This window comes from Mirounga angustirostris, unplaced genomic scaffold (genome assembly GCF_029215605.1).
Source record: "Mirounga angustirostris isolate CCGP_5_RB_7025 unplaced genomic scaffold, mMirAng1.0.hap1 SCAF_10, whole genome shotgun sequence".
Taxonomy (NCBI): domain Eukaryota; kingdom Metazoa; phylum Chordata; class Mammalia; order Carnivora; family Phocidae; genus Mirounga; species Mirounga angustirostris.
This window is the reverse complement of record NW_026991718.1, coordinates 18,236,587-18,263,903: the sequence shown is the minus strand read 5'-3', so window position 1 is coordinate 18,263,903 and position 27,317 is coordinate 18,236,587. Positions and strand designations below refer to the sequence as shown.

Sequence of the window (27,317 nt, the reverse complement as noted above, 5' to 3'; positions counted from 1 at the left end):
TTTGCTGTTTTGTTTTTCTAACATGATTCTCCACTAAAACCCCCATTTAACATCAAAAGCATTAAAAAAAAATCCTAGGCAAGTCATCACCCCAGTGGTTAATCAATCCATAAAAATATATTTAGTACCTACTATGTGTCCAGCATTTTAACCCCATGGTGTTGATTAAAGTGGGAAGCAAGAAGTCACAGCTGCTGAATTTTCACTGTAGCCACCCTGCCCTTTGATGCATCACAAAGGCACATGCTCATCATTCAGTCAGCCATTTGCTGAGGACCTCCTGCCGCTGGGTACAGCTCTGTGCTGGGTGCTCCAGAATACAGGGAAGGTATAAGGTAGTTCGTTTCACAAAAGGGTTCAAGGCAGCCAAACAATAATACTTGGTTCTGGTTCTTGATAGAGGTTAAAGGTAACAGTGGTTGTTACCAAGAAACATAACTTAGCGCTTAGTTGCGGGGGAAAGACTCTAAGTGTTGTAGGGTCCAGGGGATGATTTGGAAGAACTGGGCTGGTCAGGATGGCTTCCTGGAGGAGGCCAGTTTCAGATTGGACCTGAGGAGTGAGGAGGTTTTCATGGGAGGCTGAGGAGCCCAGACTAGCCAGAGCAGAAGGCAGGGGCCAGGAGGGCAGAGGAGGTAGGATCCCCAGACTGGGGGACTCATGGTATGATAGCTTCTGAAACATAACTCGTTGTTAGCAATCATTTCCTTTGGGTGGAAATGAAAGTGTGTTTTCCTTCTCTGCCCAAATCAATGGATGATTAGAGTCTAAGATTCAGAATAAAACCAGTGGTATCTCTCTCTCTTTTTTCATTCTCAATGGCAGGAATTCAGCACCTTTTTTTAGTACCACTTTTTTTGCAGGTGGCAGAAGTACTAATTAGACAGAGCCACTCACAATTTTCCTGGGTGGTTCTGACTCCCAAACTGACAGGAAACACTGCTTGGGCGTTTTAGAGAGAGCACATTCTACTCTTCCCATTGATAAAGTGATTCTTCAAACACGATGGTCAAAGAAATGGATTTAATAGTTGCTCCATACATATGTATTGGGTGGCGAATTGTTCACTTTACTTTTTCCATATTTAAGAGGGGACCAATGTTTCCCCCGTGAGAGAGTACAAAAAGAAAACCTAAATGATTGGTAGGATAGGTTGTAAGGAGCATTTATTTTTTTTGAGTGTTAGAGGCTTCTTTCACTCACTGAAGCAGGTTCACTAAAGGGAAAATTCAGGAGACTTTTGAGCGAAGGTAGAATTCTGATAGTTCTTTGCGTACACATATTTTTGAGCTGTTTTTGAGAATAAAGAGGTAAAGGGCCTGCCTGCTCCCTGTTTGACTACAGAATCCACTGGTGCCACTGTCTTTTATCTCCCTCTGAGTTTTCAGGAGAACTTAGGACCAGGACCATGTCATTAGTGTGGTCACTTTGAAGCTCTGAATTGGGCCAGAGGCAGGACATTGACCATCCAGGGCAGGTGACTGCCCTGCTTTGACTGTCTCCAGGATGGAGACCCTCATGCTCTCTGCCCTCTGCCAGGACTCAGGCTGCCCAAGAGGGTGTCACGGTCCACATGGGCTGTGGGGGGAGCACAGCTGGAGGCAGAGGGACCACAGTGCTAAGCCTTTGGCAGCAAAACCCATTTTCATCAGCTAATTAATGAACATGGTCAGGTCCAGAGCTCTGTCTGAGGAGTTGCCGTTTATCTCCATATCCCCAAAGCTGAGGCTACCTGTCATGTTCGCAAGCAAAAGGCAGCCCTTTCTCCAGGGGACAAATTCACTATTCTCCCCAAAGACAGAGGTGTCGGGAACGAAGCTCCACACGCTCTTGGCGTCTGAGATATTTGAAGTACTTAATGGTTTCAGCTACTTTGGGATATGTGACTGTGTGTTTCATCTTTGTGCTTATCCCTACTAGAATTTGTGAAGCTGCATACTCTTCCTGTGCAGTGGGTCTGGGAGGAGGAATTTGTGAGGTCATGCCCACTGGAAACATGATTGTCAACACATTGGTCCCAGAGGCTCTGTCCTCAGGGAACCAGAGGCAACAGGGCCTGAACTCAGGGTACCTATTGAATATTTACTAAGGGCCTTAAATATAGCCCAAAGTCTGTGATAAAAATCACCATCTGGTCCAGGTGCATCTTGCTGTAAGAAAATATGATATTTGAAAATTCAAAATGATATAACAGAAGAACTTGCCAGTTTGCATTACAAAAAGGATGCATGGACTTCCCTAAGTGAACTTTTCCCTTTGATATTTAATGTGTGGCTGATTTATTAGAAATTCCGTTCATATCCAACTGGTCAGAAACACATTCATTTATTTTTATTTATTTAAGACTTGTCATCTGCTTACTTTCAAGAGGTCTTGAGCAACTTACAGGTTAAAACATGGGGCAAAAGGAGACATTTAGGAAGGAAATAGAACAGACAGAACCCAAAGGGAGGAGGTGGGGTTAGAGGCATCAAGCATACAAGATGAATGGGTTCTACAGTTAGGCTCTCTAAGGGAAAAAAGGGCACATGAGTTAGGTTACCTGATTGTATAAAGGAAGGCACATTTGTATTAGGTAATAAAAGATGTTTTGAATAGAAAGTACTTAAAAATCAGAGACTGTTATAAATTGAAGAATGTAGTATTGTTGAGATAAAAGGTTTCTCCTCTAGACTTTGGAGACAAACGTGGAAAAGTATAACACTACAGGCCTGTTATGTTAACATTTTTCACTACTTCTAAACCTTTGAAAAATATTTACCCGACGATTTCATTAAAAAAACATTTCAATCCTTTATAGATTTACTTATTGCCAATTCAGGAAAAGGGCTGCCAATCAGACATGTTTTCTTTAGGTGGCTGTGAATTTTCCTAGAAAGCAAAAGTATCTTCTGGCTAACGTCTAAACCCTTGATAATGTCAATGTAGCTTTAGGTCAATTTCAAAATTAGCCAGAGAGTTCTGGCTAATGTAAAATTTCACTAAAAACAGCTAGAACTTAAACATTAGAAGAAGTGGGTTAGGGAAACCTAGGAGGGCTTGGAGAGAGTCAGAACAATATCTGGGACCTGACATATTTTCATACCAGTCTGCAGACGAATCCTATTAAACTGAACTTAGGGTTTTAAAAGGGTTGCAGATATGACCTCACCCTGATAATCAAGGCTCTTTTTCCTGGGAATCAAGAGCGACATATGGTTGTAGATGTGTATGTGTTCAAAAGCAACAGAAATGTTAGTTGGGGCGACAGTCTATAAAATAATGACATACTACTGGTGAACATATCAACAATATCTGGTATTAGCTTAGCACTCACTGTGTGCCAGACACTGTTCTAAGCCATTAACTTTCCTTTTAAAATTGTTTTTTATATTCCTAACAACAAAGGATGTAAAAATTGGTGAATCCCGAGGCTAAAAATTTTAATGCAGACGCATAGAGAGAGGGGCAGGTGCTCTGTCCTCAGTGTGGAATCTGACACAACCTATGGCTAGATGGCAGATATAGCTGGCTCATTCTGGACACACATCTCAAAACCAGAATTGAAGTTGGATGTTGTGTGGTGCCTTTTTGCGACCTAATCATATACCCTGGTAAGCTCTGGACATCCCCAGCTGATGGTTGTACCTCTCATGCCAGTGAAGTCTGACCTAAAGGAGACCAGAAGCTCAATTAGAATGAGAGAGAGAAGCCCAAGTGTATTAGTTAGCTATGGAAATACAAATTTCCCCCCAACTGAGCGGCTTAAACAACATCCGTTATCTTGCCCAGTGTCTGAGGGTCAGGAATCCAGGAGCTGTATAACTGGGTGGTTCTGGCTCAGGATTTCTCATGAGGCTACAGGAAGACACCATCTGGGGCTACACTTATCTCAAGGCTCTGCTAAGGCTGGAGGATTTGCTTCCAAGTTCACTTGCATGGCTGTTGGCTGGGGGCCTCAGCTCCTGGCCCTGTGGATCTCTTTATAGGGACACCTCAAGACATGGCAGCCAGTTTCTCCTTGAATGGCGAGTGATGTGTGTGAGAGAGAGAGAGCAAGAGAGAGCATGAGAGAGCACAAGGCAGAAACTGCAATGTCTTTTTTTTTTTTTTTTTCTCGGATGAACAATCTAGACCAATAGAAGTTTAATGTGAGAAGGGACCAAGGCTGTGAATACTAGGAGGTAGGATCACTGGGAGCCATCTTGGAGGCTGACTACCACAGCAGTCATCTCAGCTTCCGTGATTTGCAGAGAGGGGATGAGTGGGCACAGTAGGATGTATTTTACTGGATTTCAGGAATTCAGGCTTCAGAGGATATGACATGAGACCCCTAAAGGGAAGATGGCTCAAGAACTCTTATTGATAGAATTTTTAATGTATAATTGCCAGTGTTCTTGAAGAAAAATGGTAAGGTGAGAGGTGTTGATGAAAGCAGAGTGGCTATTGGATAGAGCTCACCTTGCTGGCAAAGGAGAGAGGGGGGGCCTCAGTGTAGAAGTCATACAGACCTAATTAAATCTAATTACTGAGGTCAGCAAAATTGTATGGATAACAAAAAAAGCTTTTCTTTTTCTTTTTTTTTAAAGATTTTATTTACTTGACAGAGAGACAGCGAGAGAGGGAACACAAGCAGGGGGAGTGGGAGAGGGAGAAGCAGGCTTCCCGCGGAACAGGGAGCCTGATGTGGGGCTCGATCCAAGGACCCTGGGATCATGACCTGAGCCGTAGGCAGATGCTCAACGACTGAGCCACCCAGGCGCCCCCCAAAAAGCTTTTCTTATTTGACATGAGCAGAAAATCAAGAAAGGACCTGACTGGTGATGGTGGGAAGTTGTCTAATACTAAAAATTTCTGTAAAGCAAACTCTTACTGAGTTTATGTACCAGGCAAAGTGCCAGGTGCTGAGGATACAAAGATAATTAAGAAAAGGTTGCTGCCTTCAAGGGTCTCCCAGTCTAACAGGAAGACACACACACATATAAACAAGTGCCATTCAGCAGGATCAGTACCATAATGAGATTTAGTGCAGGTAGAGCAGGGACATTAGAAGAGATACTGCCAGTACTACTCGGGGGCAGGCGGGTCAGGGAAGGCTGTACAGAAGAGATTACACTTGAGCTGAGTCCTGAAGGATGAGCAGGATTTTGCCAAATGAACAATAGGAGGAAGGGCAGGAGAAAAAGAATTGCCAAGCACAGAGGTGTGGGAGCAGAGCAGGCTGAGGAAGCTGCTGGTGCTTCATAAAATTAGAGAAGGGTGGAGAGTGCACATGGGGTTAGAGAGGCTCTACACTGTGGGTGCACAGGGCAGTGTTGCTCTAAGTGGGGTCCTACATCAGGATCAGTTGGGAAGCTTGTGAGAATGCAGACACCACTCCCCCCCCCCCCCGCCCCGCCGCCCTCCCGCCCCAGCCCAATCCTATGTCCACACCAGCAGATTGTTGACCTTACCCATTTTCCCTTCTTCCTGGGCTAGACTACATTTCCCAGCTTCATATGCAGTCAGACTATATTTCCCAGCCTCCTTTGCAGTTGGACTACATTTCCCAGCTTCCTTTGCATTTAGACTCTATTTCTCAGTCTTTACAGTTAAGGGCACTTATGTCAATGGAATATGAATGGAAGTAACATGTGCCATTTCCAGACCTGACCCATTAAGATATACCCTGAATGTTCTCCATTACCTTGTCCTTTTCTCCATGTTGATGCAGGTGAGCACAGAGACCTTGGAAGCCACATGTTGAGGATGGCAGGTCAACAACATTGAGGAAGCCCTGAGTCTCTGCATTATTGTTTAGAGAGGGCCACCCACTGATCTGAAACACCAATATTTGAGTTTCAAGAGAATAAGAAACAAAAGTCTATCATTTCTGAGCAGTTGTAAATTTGGGGGTTTGTTTGTTTTTGTAGCTAGTGTTACCCTTACTAATACAGCAATTGACTCGGCTTCTGAGAGAGGAATTCTTTGGAGAATCTGCCCTTTTAACAAGTACCCCAGAGAAGTTTGAGAGTCACTGCTGTAGGGCAAAGAGGAACCTACCACTCATGAGTGGCAGACCAAGTAACATGATGTTATTTGCATTTTAGAATGGCAGTGAGAAAGCAGAATTTTACCTCCTCCTTCTTTGCCAAGGCGAGCAATCTACTGATGAAAAAGAAAAAGAAAACTGTGGTAAGAGAAAATTGAAGTTCAAGATGAGTAAAGAGATTATAACAAGCACCAACCTGCTGTAAATGAGCTCAAGTCTCTTGGCCAGGACAAATTACACTCCAGGGAGTAGAGAACTCACCACTGACGCTGTAGAGTCTCTGCTGATAATCTTTAAGAAACATGGAGACTGGGAGAGAAAATGGAACACTTGAGATAGGAAAATGTAGCTTTTCTTAATGGGGAGGGAGAATGATTCTACAAATTCCAAAAGTGGGGCTATCCTATCTACCTCTTTCAGTTGATTACTTAAAGTTGATTTGTGAGCATGTGAAAAATGGGGAATTCTCTAGAAGCCCGTGTGGCTTCTTTAAGAGCAAGTCACAACAAGGTAACTATATTCCCAGTTTTGTGATAGGCTTGCTAGATTATCATGTCAGGGAATTGTGTTAGTTATGGTAGAAGCAAAGCATACCTCAGCTCAGTATTTGTCAAGGAATCTCATGAGAAATCTGTGCACAAGACAAAGTAATTGTAACTTCAGCCTGGTATGTGTAGTAGGTGAATTTAAAATTGTATTATGGCCATACCCGAAGATGCTGAGCTACGTCAGTGCGAAAGTAAATTTCTAGTGAAAGGCCGCAGTCGTGGTTCCATCTGATATTTTTACTAGTGGTGCAGACATCGATAACTTAGTGAATACTTAACCAATCTTTAGATGACATGTAGGGAATATATTTGGCCCAACAAGGCCCAAAAATGGGCTTGAGTACCCAGATAGGAGATGAACCAGACCAATGGTAGGATTGAGCATGTGGGTTCAAACAGTCCCCTGCACAAGTTCAGGGCTAATAGATGCAGTAGCTGCAGTTTGAGAGAAAGATACAGGAACATGGCACCAAGCAGCACAGCCCAGAATGGACTCAGAGTTTAGCCATGAGGCCTGTGGGCTTAGCTGAGACCTGTCTGTGGTTATCTGAAGGGTGTCAGGAGCAGAGAGGCCCAGGCAGATTTCATAGGGGTCTGATGCGCAGATTTCAGGTCCGTGTGAGAAGGAACTCCCTACAGCCATCTCAGAGCAGCCCCAAGGGATGGGCTGCTTGGGAGGTAGGAGCGCCTGTCGATGGACCATGACCGAGTGGAGAGAGAAAGTCCCTCAGTGGGACATCATGGGAGGGATGAAAGGTGTTTCGCCACAGAAAAATCATGAAGTCCCTCCACATATTAATAACTACTATTACCAGCTGTCATTTTTTGAGAACTTAAAATGTGCCAGGCCCAGTGCTAAGTGGGCTCAAAAGCCCTGTGTTAGGTCCCTTTTGCTGACGTAACAAATTACTACAAAATTAGAGGCTTAAAACAATACAAATGTATTATCTCTCAGTTCTGGAGGTCAGAAGTCCAGAATCAAGTTGTCTGTTGGGCTGCATTCCTTCTGGAGGCTCTAGGGGAGGATCCTTTCTCTTGCCTTTGTTGGCTTCAGGAGCCCATCTGGCTTGCTCGGCTTTTGGCCCCTTCCTGCATCTTTAAAGTTAGTGTAGAATCTGCAAATCTCTGTCTACTCTTCTATCTATCTTTCTCTCTGCTTCTGGTAACGTATCTCTTCTGATCTTGATCCTCTTACCTCCCTCTCTGAAGGACTCTTGTGGTTATATTATATTGGGCTCACCCAGATAATCTAAATTCAACTCCCCATCTCTGGGTCCTTAGCTTAATCACATCTGTAGAGTTCCTTTTGCCATGTAAGCTACCATATTCATGGGTTTGGGGGAATGGGACAATGACATCTTGTGTGGGGGGGTTATTATTCTGTCGACTACAAGCCCTTTGTATATGGTCTCATTTAATTTGTTCCCTCACTATCTTGATGGTTTGGGCATTATTTCCACTTAACAGATGGAGAATCAGAACTGCGGGAAGGTTGAGTGATACACCGTGCCAGGGTAAAACAGGGCGGCGGAGATTCGAACTAGGGGCTGACTCTAGAAGCTGGGATTTTAACCACTCTGATGCTGTACTGTATGTAGTATTATTCTTAGAGCCCATAATTCTCAACACTAATAATTACTTTTCTTTAATGGTGTTAATTTAGTGGTGACATTATTGCAGCTTGTTTTTCCAAAATGTCACAGAAGTCAGACATTTCCAGCTAGTATGAAATGTAACTAGCTTCCCTTGCTTTCCCTTCAGCATCCCCCGCTCACAGCAATTCCCCCTCCTGGATTTTGTCACCTTGGGCTTTCTCAGCTACAGGAGTTTGGAACAGTGTTATTTTCTGAATTCAGATCTGACAATCTTTGTCGACTAAAGGTTACACAGCTGCAAAAGTTTGTTTTTAACCCAAAGTAACAGCGTTGTCAGGGAGAGTGTAAAGAGATTCCCCAAAACTCAGGTTAGAAACCTCGTGATTCAGCAAGGCATCAGGAGCACCTCTGCGACGGAGGCATTTAGGTCCCAGGACAGGTGCAAACGCGGCCGCGTTTGGCTGAAATCTGCTGCCCCCGAAACTGGCGCTCAGGCCCTGCAGAGGTGAGCACTGGAGGCATCTCCTGCGCAGGCCTTCTGTGCTGGGATGTTTCTTCCAGCATCTGAATATCCACAGCCTTGTCTCCCATGGCAAAACTGAGAGAGAGACAAGCCAGTGCCCTGTTTACAGATGAGACCCTGAGGCTCAGAGCCTGACCAACCCATGGCAGAGACTGGGCCCAAAGTCGAGGGCCCTGGGTTCTCGTCCCGGCTCTGTGACTGGCTGCTGCTCTGGGACAATGAGTGTGACAATGAGCCTGTGATGTCTTTCTCTGGTCATCCTTCTCATATGCTCCCTGTTGACCATCAGGAACTCCACTTGTAGCCCAGTTCTCACTGTGCTCAGCTGGGCTGGCCTGGGCCCTGGGTGGGAACTGAGCCCAGCCTCGTTGGAGAGAGGCTTGGGCACCTGTTGGGGAGGGGGTCCCCAATGACACCTGGAACTGTTTTCCAGCAAGAGAGTCCACTGGGTGCAGGAAAGGCTTGGCTGGGGGCAGAGGCCGTGAACTGACTGGGATGCTGAGCAGGGGCTGGATGGCTGCAGAGGGGGGAAGGGCCTCCAGTCGGTGGAGTTCAGCTCCAGTTCAACTGCTGGGATCCAGCTGGCCCTCCGGGCAGGTTGTTTCTAGATCGTCCATGTGGCAGTGCCATGGCAACTTTCATCAAGTTTATACTATAAGGGTGGTATTGATTGGGCACCTTAGAGTCTAGAAGGAAAGGTTTTGGACAACTTGTTTGTACACTGGGCTGGAAAGGCAGAAACTGTTCTTACTAAATACCTATTTTGTGCCTGGCACTGGCTGGGGTTTTCACTGACCCTGGATCCAAGGAGGAATACAACACAGTTCCTGCCCTCATAGAGGTCCAGTCCACATGCCTGTGGGTGCTAGGCTTTACCAGACAACATAAGGAATAAACAAGGTGGTAATTAATGAAGATAAAAGGAAGTAGCAGGAACAGTAACCCAAGGACTACACAGAGTGGTAATTAACAAAGATAAAAGGAATTAGCAGGAGTAGCAAGTGAAGAAGTGCTGCGTTTGGGAGTACCCAGGACCCTGTTTTTCTGCCAGAACTCTGGCCTTAGGACAAGAAAGTGCTGCTTTTAGAACATTTCCCAATAGGAGGCTTGATTTCTTAAAAGTAACATTCTGCTGCTCACTTGTGTTCTTTGTTTAGCTTGTGGCCACTAGGACTCTTGGATCTTCTTTTCTCCGTCTTGCATCTACCTTTTGTATAGTTGCCATCTTTCCCCAGAATGTTCCCTTCTCAACGCTCAACATTCCTCTGACAAAAGAGTGGAAACAGGAAATAATTTTTTAAATGTCCAATTGCTTTTTTCCCCCAAAACAGCTTTATTGAGTTATAATTTATAGACCATAACATTTACCCATTTTAAGTGTGCAATTCAATCAATTTTGGTAAATTTACAGAGATGTGCAACCATCAACCACAAGCAATTTTAGAACATTTCCATCACCAGAGGGAATAATTTAAGGGCACAATACAAGAAATATGGGTTTATTCAACCTGCTTGAACATGCATTTCTGAAATTATTGTACTTAAAATCTGTCAGCAAATTTTGAGTTACTTCATGGTGTACTTTTGCAAAAAAAGCAAAATGAACTGGAAAGAAGAATCCTGTGCCTGAAATCTTAAGAAACTATTATCCACTTTGTAGATCACCTCATTAATAAACAGATTATTACAAAAGTAATTATTTTAGAGATGGCAAGTGCCATTAGCTAATACTATGTTGTTGTCTACTGGGACTTATAAAAAGTCTTTTTAATTTGCTCTTCAAAAATCACTTACACCCACAAAGCCACTTCAGTCAAGGAAATAAATCTAGGTATGGGCAAACCTTAGTTACCATGGCAAAAACAGCTTTATCTTTTTACTTTTTTAATTTGTTTCCAGTGAGATTTTCTTTCCTCTCCAGAAATCCCTATTTTGTGGGAGGACTTGTCTGGTGAATCCCATCGTTCTGCAAAATTGTCCACCCCTCTGGTGTGAAAGGCACCCTTCAGTCATCCAATCCTCTAGGGGTGAAGAGTACACTGAATATTGAATGCTTGGATGGTTCCATTGTAAATACCCATTTTTGCAAGCCCAATAGTTAGAAAGTTCAGAATCGGTCACTGGCCCCTCCATTAGGCATGCCTTTCCTTTCATGGGCTGATCCCTCTGATAGACTTATAGGATAGGGTAAACCCCTTTTCTTCTAATCTTACATTCTGTCCTTGTTATGCTGTAGACCCATCAAATATAGAGAATTGTTTATTCCCAAGCAGAAGAGAAATCATTCTTCCAATAAAGGTATAGGAAAAGCATGATCTTAGGTTGGAAGCTCTTAAAATGCTCTCAAGTTCTATTTGTGAGAGTATATTGGGGGTTAAATATTATACTGCTGTCTGCTTTTTGTTAGAAAGAGACAAAGTCCCAGAAACAAAATTGCATCAGAGGCTTACTTAGTATTTATTTGTAAGTTTAAAAAGTGAAGTCATTACACATTCAGAGAAGTACACAATATGGAGGATGCTTCCTGATACATTTTCACCTAGTGAACATACTCTGATCAAGATAGAGAACACTGCACACACTCCTAAAGCCTCCTGTATGCCCTGCCCAACATTATCTCCATAGAGTAGTCAACATCTGTGTTCTATCGAAAATAGATCCGTTTTGCCATATAAATGGAATGACACAGTTCAGGAGATGCCCCACCCCCCACCCTCTTATCCATGGTTTTGCTTTCTGAGGCTTTGCTTTCTGTGGTTTCAGTTGCCCATGCTCACCTGGGGTCTGGAAGCAGATAATCCCTCTGACATAGTCTTAGAAGGTCAATAATAGCTGAATGCTACATCACAATGCTGGCATCCCACCTCACTTCATCTTATTATGTATCATTTTATTATCTCATATCAATCATCACAAGAAGAAGGGTGAGTACAATACAATAAGCTATTTTGTATTGCGTGTGTGTATGTGTGTGTGTGTGAGAGAGAGAGAGACCACATTCACATAACTTTTCATTATGTATGTATAGGAAAAGAAACATACTATATGTAGATTTGGTACTATCCATGGTTTTAGGCATCCACTGGGGGTCTTGGAACATATCCCCTGCAGATAAAGGAGAACTACTGTATGTATCTTTTTGTATCTAACTTTTTTCACTCAACATTAGTGTCTGTGAAATTCATCCATGTTGTTGCCTATTCAGTTTTTACACTCTTGTATATAATATTCCATTGTAACCATGATATAGTTAGCCTTTCTACTATTGAGGGACATTTGGGTAGTTTCTAGTTTTTATCTACTAGGGAAAGTGTCCCTGTGAACATTTTTCACACATCTTTCCATGCATCTAGGTAGCCATATCTATTAAAGTAGAATTGCTAGGTCATGGGAATGCAGTGTTTGGTTTTAGTAAATAGGATAATTAAGACTTTATAATTCTTCTAGAGTCAATACTTTCAGGTTATGATTTTTTAAAACAGAATTTGTCCATTTCATCTAAATTATAAAATTTATTGGCACAAAGTTATTCATAACATCTTCTCATTGTCTCTTTGATATTTGTATGAATTTCTAGTGATGACACCTTTTCTCATTAGTGGTATTAATAATGTGTTCCATTTTTTCCTTGATCAATCTTTCTAGGGATTTGTAAATTTTTTTTTTTTTTTTAGATTTTTATTTATTTATTTGACAGAGAGAGAGATAGCGAGAGCAGGAACACAAGCAGGGGGAGCGGGAGAGGGAGAAGCAGGCTTCCTGCCGAGCAGGGAGCCTGATGTGGGACTCGATCGCAGGACCCTGGGATCATGACCTGAGCCGAAGGCAGACGCTTAACGACTGAGCCACCCAGGCGCCCGGGATTTGTAAATTTTATTAGTCTTTTCAAAGACTCTGTTTTGGGCTTAGTTGGTTTTTCTCTATTCTATATTTTTTCTATTTCATCTGTTGCTTATATCTTTATTATTTCTTTCCTTCTAGTTTATTTGCCTTAAATTTGGTGTTCTTTTCTAACTCCTTGAGGTAGTCATTAGATCACTGATTTTCTGCTATTCTTTTTTTTTCTAAAATATACATTTAAGGATATGAATTGTTCCCTTAAGCCTAGTTGAAGTGCTGTGCTACAAATTTTTGACGTGTTGCTTCATCATTATTATCCAGTTCAGAGCATTTTCTAATTTCCATGGAAATTTCTAATTTCTGATTTAGTTGTTGAATCATAGGTTATTTAGAAGTGTTATTTAGTAATTTCCAAACATTTGAGGATTTTTAAAGTGTTTCATATTTAGGATTTTTTTTTCACACTTGATTAAAAGGACATACTCTGTTTAAATTTCAACCCTTTGCAATTTATTGAAATCTGCATTATGATTCGGAATATGGTCTATTTTGTTAAATATCCCATGCACACTTGAAAATAATGTCATCCTGTTTTTGTTGGGTTCAGTGTTCTACCTATGCTGGCGAGGTCAAATTTGTTTCTCATGTTGTTGAAGTCCCCTTTATCGTTACTGATTCATTGTCTGATTAGTCTATCAGTTGCTGAAAATGGATTTGAAATCTTCAACTATGCTATTGGATTTACTTGTTTTTCCTTTTAGTTCTGTTTGGGCTCTGCATGTTTTAAGTTTTGTTTTTAGATGCATACACATTTCAGATTATTAAATCTTGCTGCTGAATCAAATTTTTGTTATTGTGAAATGCTCCACTTTATCTTTGGAAATACTTCTTGCCTTAAAGTCTTGCTTTGTCTGATAACAATATAGATAAGCCAGCTTTCTTTTGGTTAGTCTTTCTGTGGCATATTGACTTTCAACATTTATGTGTCCATCTGATGTAAGCAGCATATAGTTGGGTCTTGCTGTTTTGTGTTGTTTTTACCAGTCTGATAGTCTTTTAATTTTAATTGGATAATTGATCCCACTTACATTTATCAAATTCCTGATTTTTTGTTGTTAATTCTATCATCTTATTTGTTTTAAATTTGCTCGATCTGGTTTTTGTTCTTCTTTTATTTCCACTGCCTTCTTTTAATAAAGTGCTTTTCATTATTCTAATTCCTTCTTCTACTAGTGTGTTAGTTATAAATTCTATTATTATTTATTTAGTGTTACCCTAGGGCAGGGGTTGGCATACTTTTTCTGTGGAGAGACAGACAGTAAATATTTTAGGTGTAGAGGGATACTGACTCCCTCTTCCCCCTCTCTCATCTCCCTCCTCCTCCTTCAACTATTCTCTAAAAATGCAAAACAATTCTTAGCTCCCAAGCTGTATAAAATAGGCTGTAGGCTGGATTTGGATGTGGGTGATAGTTTGCCAAACTCTGCTAAAGATATACCATATGCCTTCACAGAATCTATTCTTCAATTAATAATTTTACTACTTCCTAGACAATACATGGACCTTACAACAACTTAATTCCATTTACCCAGTTCCATTCTTCGTTTTATGCTATTTTGGTCGTGTATTTTACTTCTCTATGTATTTGAAATCCCACAAGACATTATCTACAGTTTTAAAGAGTTAATACTCATTTTGATTTGCTCTTCTATTTACCATTTCTGGTGCTATCTATTGCTTTCTGCATTACTATTCTCCCAAGTAGGATCATGTTATCAGAATAACTTCCTTTAGTATGTTTTTTAATATGTGTCTGTTGATAATACATTTTCTAATTTTTTATTTGCTTGAAATTTTTTTCATACTCATTTTTAAGGGTATTTCCAGTGGATGTAGAATTCTAGACTGACAGACTGTCAGCCTTTTAGCTCTGTCATTTTATAGGCTTCCAGCTTCTATTGTTTGTGTAGAGTGGGTCTTTTTATTGCACCTTTTGAATTTTTTTCCTCCTCTGGCTACCTTAAGATTTTTCTTTTTATCTTTTTTTTTTGAAGCTTTAGCATAATGTGCCTTTGTGTACTTTTCTTTGATTTTATATGTTTGAGTTTGTCGGTGCTACTTGAATGTATATTCTTGCTTTTTATCTCTTCGAATACTGATTCTGGTCCGTTTCCTCTCTTCTGGGATTCAAATTCCACATATGTTGGTTCTTTTCACTGTGTCTCTTATGCTCTTTTCCCTGTTTCTTTTTCTTTCTCTGTCTCTCTTTATGTGTACATGTGTTTAATCTTTTTTCTTCTCTTTCAGTTTGATTATTTTTCTACTGACCTATTTTCCAACTTACTAATCCTCTTTTCTGTTGTGTCTAATTTGCTGTTAAACCTACCTATTACCTGTTTATTGAATCCTTAATTTTAGTTATCATATTTCTCAGTCCTAGGTTTCTATCTTTCCATCTATTTGTTTGAACATTAATCCTAGGTTTATAGTCTTTGATAACTACAGTATCTAGGTCATCTATATGTTTTTCTATAGTCTCTCCCTCTATCTCTCTTTTTAAATTTCTTTTATCTTTTCTTTTTATTTCCTAGCATGCTGCATAAGTTTTGATTGAATACTGGATATTGGGAATGAAGAATTGTTGAGGCTCTGAATAATTTTGCCTTCCATTGGAGAGGATTTTTTTTTTTTTTTTTCCTAGCAGACAGAACACCTCAATCCTGTCAGAAATTGAGATTTTTGAGGTTGGATTTTAGGCTTTGTGAGGGCTGGTCTTTGCCTGGTTTGTCTCATCTCTTAGGATAATATCCTCTTCATCTGTCTCAATAAGAACCTAGGTTATTTACTGAAATTTCTCCTCCTTGGTGGCCCCTGGACATCAATATTTTTTCTCCTTAGCACTTTGAGGCTGCTCAAACTCTGGCTGGTTTTTCAACCTTTTAGAAGCTGTTTACTGCTTAGTTTCTTGGCCGTTTGCCTATCATGTGGAAAGCTTAGGAATGAAACAATTCCTTTAGGGGAAATCAAATGCAGAATGCCTGGCTTATATCTATTTAGGCTCTTTCTCCAGGATAAGAGTTCCCTATGTTCTCGCTGCTTTGGTAGATTTGCACTTCAATTTTTGGCTTCTCAGACCACCTAGGCTGCTACGGTTCTAGGCCAATGTTTCTCCTCTATCTCATTGATACCCCCTGAGAACTGGCAAATGCCTAGAAGGGAAAACATGAAAGAAATTTGGGTTTTACTCATTGCATTTCCCTTTTCTCCAGAACCTTGGGCTCTAAAGTCCTGGCTGCTTTTACTCTCTGGTGACTTTTAACAGTTATTTTATGTACCATATTTAGCTTTTATAGTTGCTCTTGGCCAAAGTCTCCAGAGATTGATTTGTTTGTTTATTCATTTTTGAGTTTTGAGATTCATATTTTATTTACAAGTAAATGAAGAATGTCTCCTGTAAACACTAATTTGGCACAAGAAGAGCAATCTAAAGTAGTTGCTGGCTCCACAGCGATGTGTGAAAGGAGACTATGCCACTGTTCTTTCCGAACAATGATTTTGCCATTAATAAGGGGGAAAAAAAGGACACGTGATTTTTCATGTTGCACGTGTGAAAGAATTCAAAATAAAAATGACTTTTCAAAACTCTACAGTCTCTAGTCAAATGTGTGAGGTGACCAGGATGTCACTTTCGTTCAGTGATAACCCCTGCTCCCCAAGAGCAATGGCCTCTCAGCAATTGACCTAATCCTCATCAAAGGTATCTGCTTGAGGAGTGGAGAGACCCCGATCCTACAGAGCTTGAACTTCCAGCTTGGTCTGCTGTTCTGCCCTTTGTTCTTCTAGGATTTCTTCAACAGATGCTTGCTGGTGGGGTGTGTCACTCTCCTTTCCAAAACTATCTCCCCTAGTAGGACCACATTTCCTCCTCTGACCACAAAAATCCCTTGAGGTATATCACTGTATTTTTTGACCGCATGAGTAGGCTCCACAGTCTGATGTAGCACCAAATTAGCAAATTGATCAATGCTTCTTATAAAACCGATAAGCGTCCTTCCATCTTGAATTAGGACCAAGTGCTTCTTGTCAATGTCCTCGATGAGGCTGGTGGTGCCAGGCATAGAGTTCATTCTGAGCTGAGATAGGGCTTAGGAGAGAACTCACTCTCCTAAGTCAGCTAGTCTCTTGGTTGAGGGGCCATTTTCTCAGCAGTGGGCCAGCACATCCAACACCTCCTTCCTTCTACTGCAGTCGCTGCCTGGGCAGGACCCGGACAGGAACCTGGACCAGGAACAGCATGTCTGTCCTGGCTCTCAGCAGCCGAGCTCTGCTGGAAATGCTTCTAGAGATTTATTTTTAAAAGTGGTTTCCAGGACATGTCCCAGGGCCATTGCACATTTAGCTCTATCTCCTGCATCTTTTTGAGACATCCCCAACTGAGGGCTGGCAAGGTCTTTTGGTTTCTTCAACACCTTCAACAACAAATTATTAAACTCTATTGAATGTAATTTGTAAGTATTAATGATTTTGTATTTTTGAAAAGATTTTATTTATTTATTTATTTGAGAGAGAGAGAGGAGCAGAAGGAGAGGGACCAGCAGACTCCCAGCTGAGTGTGGAGCCCGAGGTGGGCATGGAGCCTGAAGTGAGGCTCGATCTCATGACCTTGAGACCACAACTTGAGCCAAAATCAAGAGCCGGACGCTTAACCAACTGAACCACCCAGGTGCCCCAAACTATTTTGTATTTTAAAATTGGGATTAATGTGCCAAGTATGATCATTCTCAATCAGATCACTCAGTTTACTTCAACACTGATTCTCTATGAAATAGTTTACCATCTTTCATTTTATATTGTTGTGAGGCATTCCTTTTCAAACTTACACACACACACACACACACACAGAGAGACACACACACACTCACTATACATCATGCCTCCTTTGGCCCCTCTGGAAATCCTGACCTGAGGTGATATTCTGACTCTGTTGTTATGTTGCAATATGACCATGGTTGAAGCCTCTTTCAATCCCTGGCCCTCAATTACTTTATTTAGAATATGAGGTAGGGGTGGGGAGTAGCATAGGACCAGGCAGGCTCATAGGGTCCTTGCAGCTCTGGTGGTCAGTCTGTCTTCTATGCTTTGATTGGGGAATCCTTTTTGGAACGATCGGACACTTAGACTGATCTGAACAATGGATCCTTAGACCATAGAACTCACTCTCCTAAGTCAGCTAGTCTCTTGGTTGAGGGGCCATTTTCTCTGGGGCCTGGGGGCTGAATGGACAAGCTGGGGCCCTGGGTAGCTGGCTTCCCAGGGAGCCGCACCCTTGTGTGAATGACCAAATGAAAGCAAACATCTTCCACTACACCCAGCCCCCAAAACCTGCACCATTCAACTATCTCAGCCAGGAATTCCACATCGAGAGGTGGTTGTTTCTCAGGCTTGTTCCAAATGTCTCCCTCCTGTTCCTCCTGAATCTTCCATCTTGTAAGAAATAAATAAATAACCCCTCCTTTGCCCAGAGATAGTTTTACCATCTTCCGTGTAGGATTAGTCCCTGTGCTGCCCCAGAGCCTGTTTCCTCCCTCCCCTGACCAGCTCTGTATCAGGGGATGCTGACCCATGTTGGCTACTTTTCCAGGCTCCCCTGTCAGAGGGCTCTTCTTGCATTTGGTCAAAGAGAGGCACTGGAGGAAGATTGAAGGCAAGAAGAAGGGAGAAGCCAGTGCATTTCTCTCCCTTCCCCTTTGTCTTGAGTTGACTGAGTCCTTGGCAGAGCCTGCAAGTTCCATGGCCCCACCTTCTCAGTGACTGACTTACTGTGGTTCTCAGCCTCTGCTGAGTGACCCCCACCCCCAGCTCAGCTAATTCCATGGCTCTTCTCTGTCCCTCCAGCTGAAGGATGACAGTCGTTTCCTGTTGCACTCATCTTTAGGGCACCTTACCATCTGCCGTTGCCTTCCCAGCCTCTCTGTCACGTGGAACACCACTCAGTGTTATGAAATACCCTGTGTACGCATACTTGGAGGGCTTGCTGTTTCTTGTTTACATCCCAACTAACTGAGTTGCTAAAAACCATACTTCAAACGTCTTTTCCCTTCCTATATGTATAATATAAGCACCACCGAAACACATTCGCCTTCATTTCCTTTAGCACCTCCTGAAGTAGACAGAATTCATTCGCTCTTTTATTTGTTCAGTCAACGGTGAGGTGAGGCCCTACTCAATCCCCTCGCCAAGTACTGTGCTAAGGCCTAGAGCAGTGAACAACACAGGTGATGTGTCTGACTTTGTAGAGCTCACAGCTTCGTGGGCGAGCCTCAAACCCTCAAAATAAAGTGTGTTGAGAATGAGACACTATTGTCACACATAGTCTCAGGGGACAGACAGAATTGGATTTACCACAGCCCTGCCACTTGCTTCAGGTTATATGAATGCGGGCAAGGTACTTTCCTTCCTATGCCTCAGTTTCCTCTTCTTTAAAAGAGCATGCAGTATCCAGTTCTTGCCTGCCCCAGCCTCTTTCCATGTTCAGTGAGGATGCTAATTCTGCTAACTTCATAGGACTGCTCATGGTTAAATGTGTTGCTATTAGAGAAAGAGACAAACTTACCTCAAAGACTTATTTTTAAAAGCAGCTTCCAGGGGAGCACATATTCAGCATTGCTGAGATTCAGGTCCGGAGAGGTGAAGTGAGGCTAGAAATGCTACAAGATGGGGTGAAGTCCAAAGCTTGGATAGAGACAGTTGCTGGGAGGAGCACCCAACAAACAGAATCACACCCATGGCAGTTTCTGCTGGCAGCTAATTGGTAGCCACACTGGTCTGCCTGCAGGTGGAAGTGGGGGTCCTTCTTTCCTCTTTGCTTGCTGAGACATCACTCCCTCCAGGAGGGACTACTAACTTCTAGCCCAGGCGAGATCTCCCTGTTACATGGCCTCTGTATTTTTCTTGTTATTGTTGTGATCATAGCCATCATCATCATCATATCATCATCACATCATCATCATCATCACCATCATCACATCATCATCATCATCACATCATCATCATCATATCATCATCATCACATCATCATCATCATCATTACATCATCATCATCATCACATCATCATCATCATCATCATCATCATCATCATCACATCATTGCTAATGCTTGTGGAACTGAGCACCCCCCCCCCCCCACCATGTTCCAAATGTTATGCTATGACTTCTCATGGCAGAGTCTGGGAAGTAGCTCAGTCCTGTGCTCTTGTTATTCAGGAATGTGCGTGTGTGTGTGTGTGTGTATGTGTAAATCTGCATGTGCCACAATAATTTAAAGTCAAAGCAGAACATTTCACATCATCAAAGATTCAAAGTTAAGCTAGGCAGATTATGATTTTAGTATTAACTTTGTTGCAAGTTTTTGAAAATTCTGATTCCATGTAACTTAGAGGTACACATGTACCGGTTATCGTCAGAGTTCAAGGGCTCGGATTCATCACTTGTTCTTTGTTCTCATTCTTTTTTTTTTTTTAGGTATTTTTTTTTATTCTTATGTTAATCTCCATACATTACATCATTAGTTTTAGATGAAGTGTTCCATGATTCATTGTTTGTGCATAACACCCAGTGCTCCATGCAGAATGTGCCCTCCTCCATACCCACCACCAGGCTAACCCATCCTCCCACCCCCCTCCCCGTTCTCATTCTTGAGGCTGCATGTGGCAAGCTCACGGTGCACTCTCTGCAGCTCTGGACCCATTTTCCTGCCACCCCCTGGCTCCCCTGCTTGACCACACTCTGGGTCCTTCTGTTGGCTCTATTATATTTTTAGATCCAGATTTAAATGAATCATTTACTTACATTTCACTCACAATTTTTAACCATCCTATCAACAATATTCTAATAGCATTAAATAACTGCAAAATCTAATAAAAATCAGTCTTAACCTCATTTGAATCTCATTAAGAATAGGGCTATTCCTTTTGCTAAATTGTCGGAGATTATTTTATCCAGTTTTGTCTTGTTTGTGTTGTCCAGGAGAGCAGGGGGATAGATGGAATCATAAAATGTGGGTTCACACACTCAAAAACTCTTTTATCCACTTTCTTGTGTTTACAGATGAAGAAACTATAGTCCAAACAGGGAGGGGACTTTTCCAAAGTCCCACCTGAAACGTGTGGCCGTTAAGAACCAGAACTCAGGCCTCCTGCCCTTTACTCTAGCGTCTCCCCTACAAGATCTGGGCTTGGAGCCCAGGCACTGATTTATGGATTTAATGAGCATTTCGGCTATTGAGCAATGACTAATGCATCAGCCAAGCACTCTTTTCCTGAACAAGGCTGGAGCCTTGGGAAGGACACCGGTAGATTTAAGAGATACAGAAGAAGTGACTGCTGCCCTCTGGAAGACTGAAAACCCTCCAGGGATGAGGTTCACATGCAAACAATGAACTGTAGCCTCCTTAAATGCTGGCTTGTGGTCACACTGCTCACCCCCTCTTTTCCACATCAGTATGGGGTGGCATTCCTTCCAGTCCTGTTCCGTCCCACAAGGCAGGTACTGACAGAGGCCTCCCATGGCCCCAGTACTGAGACAGGCAGGAGCTGTTTGTCCATTTTAATGAAAAACATCTCCAATAAAAGGACTCACTTTGTAGGACTGAGGAGTTCACAGGCAAAGAAAGAAGGGAAAAGGCTCAGGCAGGAAGTCTTTTATGATTTATCAGTGCACAAATACTGGAAAAAGAAAAAAACCCAGGGCTAATATGAATAATTATGCCAGCTTTTGTATAGCACTTTGCAGTTGACGACGTGCTTTTGAATGCATTATGTTATCTCATCACATCAGTGGGAGATTGGGGAAGGGGAGAGCAGAGGGGGCTGTCACCTCTGGGAAATCAGCAGCCTCTGTTCCTGGGAGTCCAGCCTGGCTCAGTGGGTGGGCGCTACTGCTGAAGTTATCTTGCTGTGAACGTCCCCTCGGAAATGACCCCCTGAGTTGCTGTTGTCCCACAGAAACTTTAGCAAGTCTCTCCAGATTATAAACTGGAGTCAGTTCTAGTTTCCCTGCCTGGAACCCCACTTCTCCTTGAGCCGAATGCTTGGCTGGTGCTGGACGTCCTTCCTGGCCCCTGCAGGCTGCTCTGGGAAGGGCTGGGCTCCGTGCTTGTGCCCTCGGCTGCTGGTAGAGTCCTCCTTCAACACAGCTGGGCCCAGGCTAGGACGAAGGTGCTGCCACAGATGGGACTTTGCCAGGTGGCACAGTCCTGAGATTTCTGCTGCCATGCGTGCCCATCCGTAATAGGTCCTTTAGACACTGTGGGTGGCGAAGGCGCTGAAATGCTATTGCCAAATAGGAGCACGTGCAGGAAAATGTCGCTGTAAAACATTTTTCCAGAACTAGTCTCATCTTGCTTTCCTTCTGGCGGCAGGAAAAACAGCAATGGTAACAAAAACACAAACACTACCACCAGCACGAGCAGTCTTTAACCTTGACAACCGAAGGTAGCATGATTTCTTCTGGCCTGAAGGGTGCCCCTCCCCACACCCCAGTAAATAAACCAATTAAAGTATATACTCTCCTTCAGGTCTGTGACTCCCCCCTCCCCCAATGGGCTCTTCTCCCCTTCCTCCTCCTGCCCACTTTCTTAGGAGGGTGCCCAGGCACAGGATGTCTTCACTTCTCCAGCTTTGATGGGCTTGCTGGTCCACCAGTTGACATGCTTGTCCACTTGTCCTGGGGGCAGCCTCTGGCCTCACCAGCTCCACCGATGAGGTGCCCACTGCTGGGTGGGGGAGGGGGAGGGACTTGTCTCCTGTGTTGTTGGCTCAGGCAGAGCTCGGCCATGGATCCTGGGGCTTGGCGGGAGGAAGCTTCTCAGTTCCTGACGCAACACTCTTTGGACCACAGGAGATGAGGAGGGAGTGCCATCTTGGGCCACCTGGACACATCCGCAGCCTAATTTACCACCTAATTTACCACCGTGTGCCGTGCTGAACACCTTGTGCAAGAGACAGTTTTTCTGTGGGCACACTGGTTTTCCTGAGATCAGCCCTGGGAAGTCAGGAGTAAGCTGCTGTGTGCGGGGGGATTTCCCTTCACCCCTGTCAGGCTGACCCTACCAGTCTCTCTTCTGCCCGCAGAAGTTTCAACCTCTGAAGAGAGCCAGAAATTCATGTCTACCCTCCTCACCACACTTTGCCCTCTCTTTTCCAGCCCCTCCACTGGCATTGGAGGATGTTCTACTTCATTTTTCAGGTAGTTGGGAGCTTCTTTATGATGTACCTTGCTTCTCTGCTCTGTGAACTTTTTTTTTTTTTTTAATTTATTCATTTGAGACAGAGAGATAGAGAGAGAGAGAGTAGGAGCAGTGCGGAGAGGCAGAGGGAGAGGGAGAAGCAGACTCCCCGCCGAGCAGGGAGCCCGATGCGGGGCTCGATCCCAGGACCTGGAGATCATGACCTGAGCCAAAGGCAGACGCTTAACGACTGAGCCACCCAGGCGCCCCCTGTGAACTTCTTTGAGACCTTTTCCCACCTTCACTGGGCACCAAGCCTCATTGTTTAGCCAGGCAGGAGGGATGCAGGGAAAAGAAAAAAACCTGGATTCACAAAATCACATTGGAAGCCACTTCCAAAAAATCATGGTGCTTTTTAACATCAGTGTCGACATGGATTGATGAACCCCTTGGACAGAGTAATTTGGTCACCTTCTTTGGGTCAGGCCCCTACAGCCCCAGCCCTGCACAGCCAGGCCTCCTCCCCTCTGCATGTGGCCACCAGCCCTGGGAGCATCCCGCAGGCCTTGGGGCACTTTTCCACCCTCAGCTTTCCTTATGGGCCCCGCCCACCTCACACAGAAGTCTGCCAAAAATTGGGCTGGTGAGTACTCTGAATAGAATTTTGGCAAGTGGATAAGGTTTCACATTTACTAAATTTCTGAGTCTCTCTTTTACATGCGCTCAAACTGGGAATCTGGAACATGCACCCTTCAGATTTTTTTTTTAAGTAAAATAACATATTTTGGTTATTTGGGGGGCAAACTTTTCACCAAACAGATAGAGCCAGAGGTGGTCTGCACCCTGCAATTTGTGCACCTCTTGTAATCTTTTAAAATAAAAATGAATAGTGGGCTATAAATGCCATGGCTTTATGAGAGTCAGTTATCTTGGGAAATTGGAGTGGGGAGGGGGGTTTGGGGGGCTTTATTTTGGGATAGAATGACACAATTTGTTAACCTGCTCTCTCTTTCCCCCAAAATATCTATATGATTCCAAGCTTAGCAAAGGAGGACGAGGTTTGAGTTCTAACAAAACACACTACAACTTTAAGCCAGCTTGTCCATGTGTTTGCAGAGTGGATGTGGAGTCAGGACAGAGTTCACTTGGGCCTATTGAGGGGTTTCAGGTGGGATCACAGGGTGGTAACATGTGTACATATGGCTTCAGGTCAGATTGGATCCCCCTGGTACTCACCTTATTGCTCTGCCTGCCCGAGCCCCACCCCTGCATTCTATGTCATGTCTACACTGGTCTCCCCACTGCCCCTGCTGGAGTTTTGCTCGGGCCCATTCCCTGCTGGTGGTGTATCATCTGTTCCTCTTCTGAATCTTCCAGGACCCTCTCAGCTTGCCCTCTGTGGCTTGCCCTCCCAGCACCGTCTCCCCATGAGTCCCAGCAACGTCAGATTCTGAATTACTTGGCCTTTGATGTGTGTGGGCATGCTTTGCTGTCAACTTTGCACCTGCCTTAGTCGTAACCTTCTTTGCTCTTTGGTGTCCCTGAAAATGAGGACTGGTTATTCCTCTCTTTGGTTCTGGTGTTGTCCACTTTGGGTCTTGGCTCATCGTCATGATAAGTCATGATAACTGGGTAATGATGGTGTCTTTCTTTTCCACCGTAAGTTAAACCCCAACTGACACTAACTAGTTTGTTTATATCCGCGTCACCCCCATCATTCAGAAATGATTGGACAAAGCCACATGTGAACAAACTCTGCTAATTCCTCCTCTCTAGCCTGTGCCTGCCACCCACACTTCCCCAAGGCTGAGAGAAGAGGCTGAGTCATTGCGTTTGTAAACAGTGAAAGTTGAAATTATCTTTGCCTCTGGAATGGGAGTCTTGAGAAGCTTTCCCTTTTCACCTAGGTTTTCTGGTAAAATCATGAAAACAGTGTGATTATGCCCCAGAAATCTAGAAATATACCATCTTTCCTCAATGGGCAAATTCTTTAGTCAATGCTGAGTTTTTAGAAAAGTAAACCTTGGGAATGTTTCTGCAGATTTTTATTGGGCAAAACCAGTGTCTCCCATTAACAGAGTGAGGATGATGGTGGTGGTGGTGGTGGCTGTTGGGGGTGAAATGTGGATGGTCAGAACTGGCCAAGCGTCTTCCTTCCCTTTGTCACTCAGTATGGACCCATGGAGCTCCAGTCTCCCCACTTTCCTAAAGTCCAGAGAGTGTCAGTCCTGTCTGCCTTGCTGGTTGGTCATGGTTGAGTTGTCACACCATTTCTGCTGCAGTGGTAATTGATCGACATGCAACCTGACCGCTTGGTAGGAACATTTTCCCCATGTTGGGGGCTAGCCCACTTGCTACCCTGGGTCTGGCTGGCTGCCCCTTTGCTCTCCTCTGGTCAGGGGGACAGGAATGGTTTGTGTTTCTCTATGTGCCAGGTGGAAACAAATCCATGATTGCCTGGAGAAAAAGTTGCTCAGTCAAACCATTTTATTTACATGGCACCAAATGTCCAGAAACATCTGCGAAGTTTTTTCCTTCTCTAAACTGGCAGAACTGGCCTATTGTTTTGGCACCCAGAGGCACAGGGATAAGGAAATTCTTCAGAAGCTTCAGAGATCTCCCCAGGTGATCTCATCCATACCCAGTGCCTTTAAATGCCACCTCTATTGTGACAGTCCCTAATTTGCTTCTCTAGGAAGGACTGTCTCCTCTATCCAACAACCTCTCCGGGGGGGGGGGGGGGGGGGCGGGTGTTAAACCATCGGTGTCTCTAACCGAGCTCTTGATGTTACCCCACACTCTTTTTCTTCTCCACTCTTCCCCATATCAGAAGATGGCTCTATCATTTACCTAGTTCCACAAACCAAATCTGGGAGCCGTCTGTGATTCCTCCTCTTTATGCTTTCATCAGCGAGGCGGGTTGATTCTACTTCCAGAATTTAAGTGAATCTCCTCCCTTCTCTCCAGTGTGACTTGCCTCACCCTGTCCGTGGCAGGCATCCCTTCCCCGGACGTCCACCAATGCCTCCTACCAGGGCTTAGTGCTTCTTCTCTTGCTCGCCAATCATTGTGCACGCCGCACTGTTTGAAAAACTTGAGTTGGATCCCATTACCCTCTTCTCCAAAACTTTTCACTGAACCCTGTTGCACTGAGAATAAAATCTGAGCTCCTTATCTTTTTATTAAAGATTTATTTATTTATTTTAGAGAGAGAGAGCTTGAGCAGGGGGTGGGGGACACGGAGAGGGGGAGAGAGAGAAGCAGACTTTGTGCTAGTATATGAATTATATGTCAACAAAGCTGTTAAGATTGATTAAATTCCTGTAAGAGCACCCCTGGCTCTTTGATGAGCGCATGACCGAGCAGGCCAATCAGAGTGGGTTTCTATCAAACGGCAGCTTTGATTGGACCCGGATAATAGCTCCTCCCCCTCTCCTTCCCCCTCCCTCCCTCCCCGCCCCCCCGCCCTTAAATACTTTCTCAGGATTCTTCTGGGGACCTTGACCAAGAGACAAATTGGACATGGCCTTTATCCTCAAGGAGCTAGGTTTTGTTGGGAACAGAGCAGGGTGGAAAGGAATATGTAAAGGTTGCACACGGTCAAGACCCAGCATAACTCACTGGGCACAGAGAGGGTATTGTGGGGATTCTGGCAGGAAAAATCATCTCTGTGTGGAGAAACCTTTTGCCGCAGCAAATACGGTTTTATGTCTTCATTTTTTTTTTTTTTTTTAAGATTTTATTTATTTGACAGAGACACAGCAAGAGAGGGAACACAAGCAGGGGGAGTGGGAGAGGGAGAAGCAGACCTGGAGCAGGGAGCCACAGAGGCGCCCCTTATTTCTTCATTCTTGTATGAATTTCACAGACAGTCACTGTGCGCGGTGCTGGGGACACAGAGATGAATCAGAGAGTGTCCCCAAGGGGTAGGTGGGGCGTCTGGACCAAGTCTGGTGGCCCGGCAGCAGGGTAGGGCTGGAGGCCGAGGGAGACCCCCAGGGGGCTGTTCAGGGGGAGCTTCCTGAGCGGTTAATGAGTGCTGGAAGGATGAGACTGCTTGGCTTGGCAAAGCAGCTCAGAGGCAGGTGTTTTGCAGAGAGCTCAGATTGGGGCAGGTCACACGGCCTCCCTGAACTGGCACTGGCCTAACAGAGGCAGGTCAGGGGATGGGGCTGTGAACCCCCGGCGGGAGTGGCTTTGAGGCTGGACGGGCTCCCTGGCTGCAGCACGGTCTTTCCTCAGGCACCGGTGAGATGCCCCTGCTCCCCACAGCCGAGCGGGCGGGTGCCCGCTCCCCTCCCAAGGGATGGCCACGGGTCCGGCGGGAGAGTCCGCTCTGCAGGGAAGTCTGGCTGGCGAGCTGCCGGGCTCTGTGCGGGACGTTTGCCACTAGAGGGAGTGCCACGTCGTTTTCCTTCCCTGGCACTGGGCTCCCAGGGCCGCAAACCGGCCTGGGTGACTGCCAGGGCTTGGGGGTTCCTGGGAAACTCATTTGCTCTTTTCCTCTTAAAGATTTCTCAAAAGCAGCTGGACTCAAGAATCCTTAGCATTGTTTGGCAGGAGTTTGCAGAACCCT

General features: G+C 44.1%; 1 long non-coding RNA gene and 1 pseudogene across 7 annotated transcripts in view; one reads left to right on the top strand and one right to left on the bottom strand.

Annotated features, from left to right (window-relative positions):
• LOC135361716 (uncharacterized) overlaps nt 1-27,317 on the top strand; it is a 36,928-nt gene that overhangs the window by 3,709 nt on the left and 5,902 nt on the right. For 3 of the 7 annotated variants that reach the window (XR_010405450.1, XR_010405455.1, XR_010405456.1), the window contains 4 exons: nt 6,069-6,153; nt 11,440-11,600; nt 17,081-17,239; nt 20,623-22,605. This is a non-coding gene — a long non-coding RNA (uncharacterized LOC135361716). Of the gene's footprint in view, nt 1-6,068; nt 6,154-11,439; nt 11,601-17,080; nt 17,240-20,622; nt 22,606-27,317 lie in introns of those variants that run through there. The other 4 variants (XR_010405451.1, XR_010405452.1, XR_010405453.1 and 1 more) reach the window with 4 other exon arrangements.
• LOC123850713 (U6 snRNA-associated Sm-like protein LSm1) lies at nt 16,258-16,643 on the bottom strand (annotated as a pseudogene).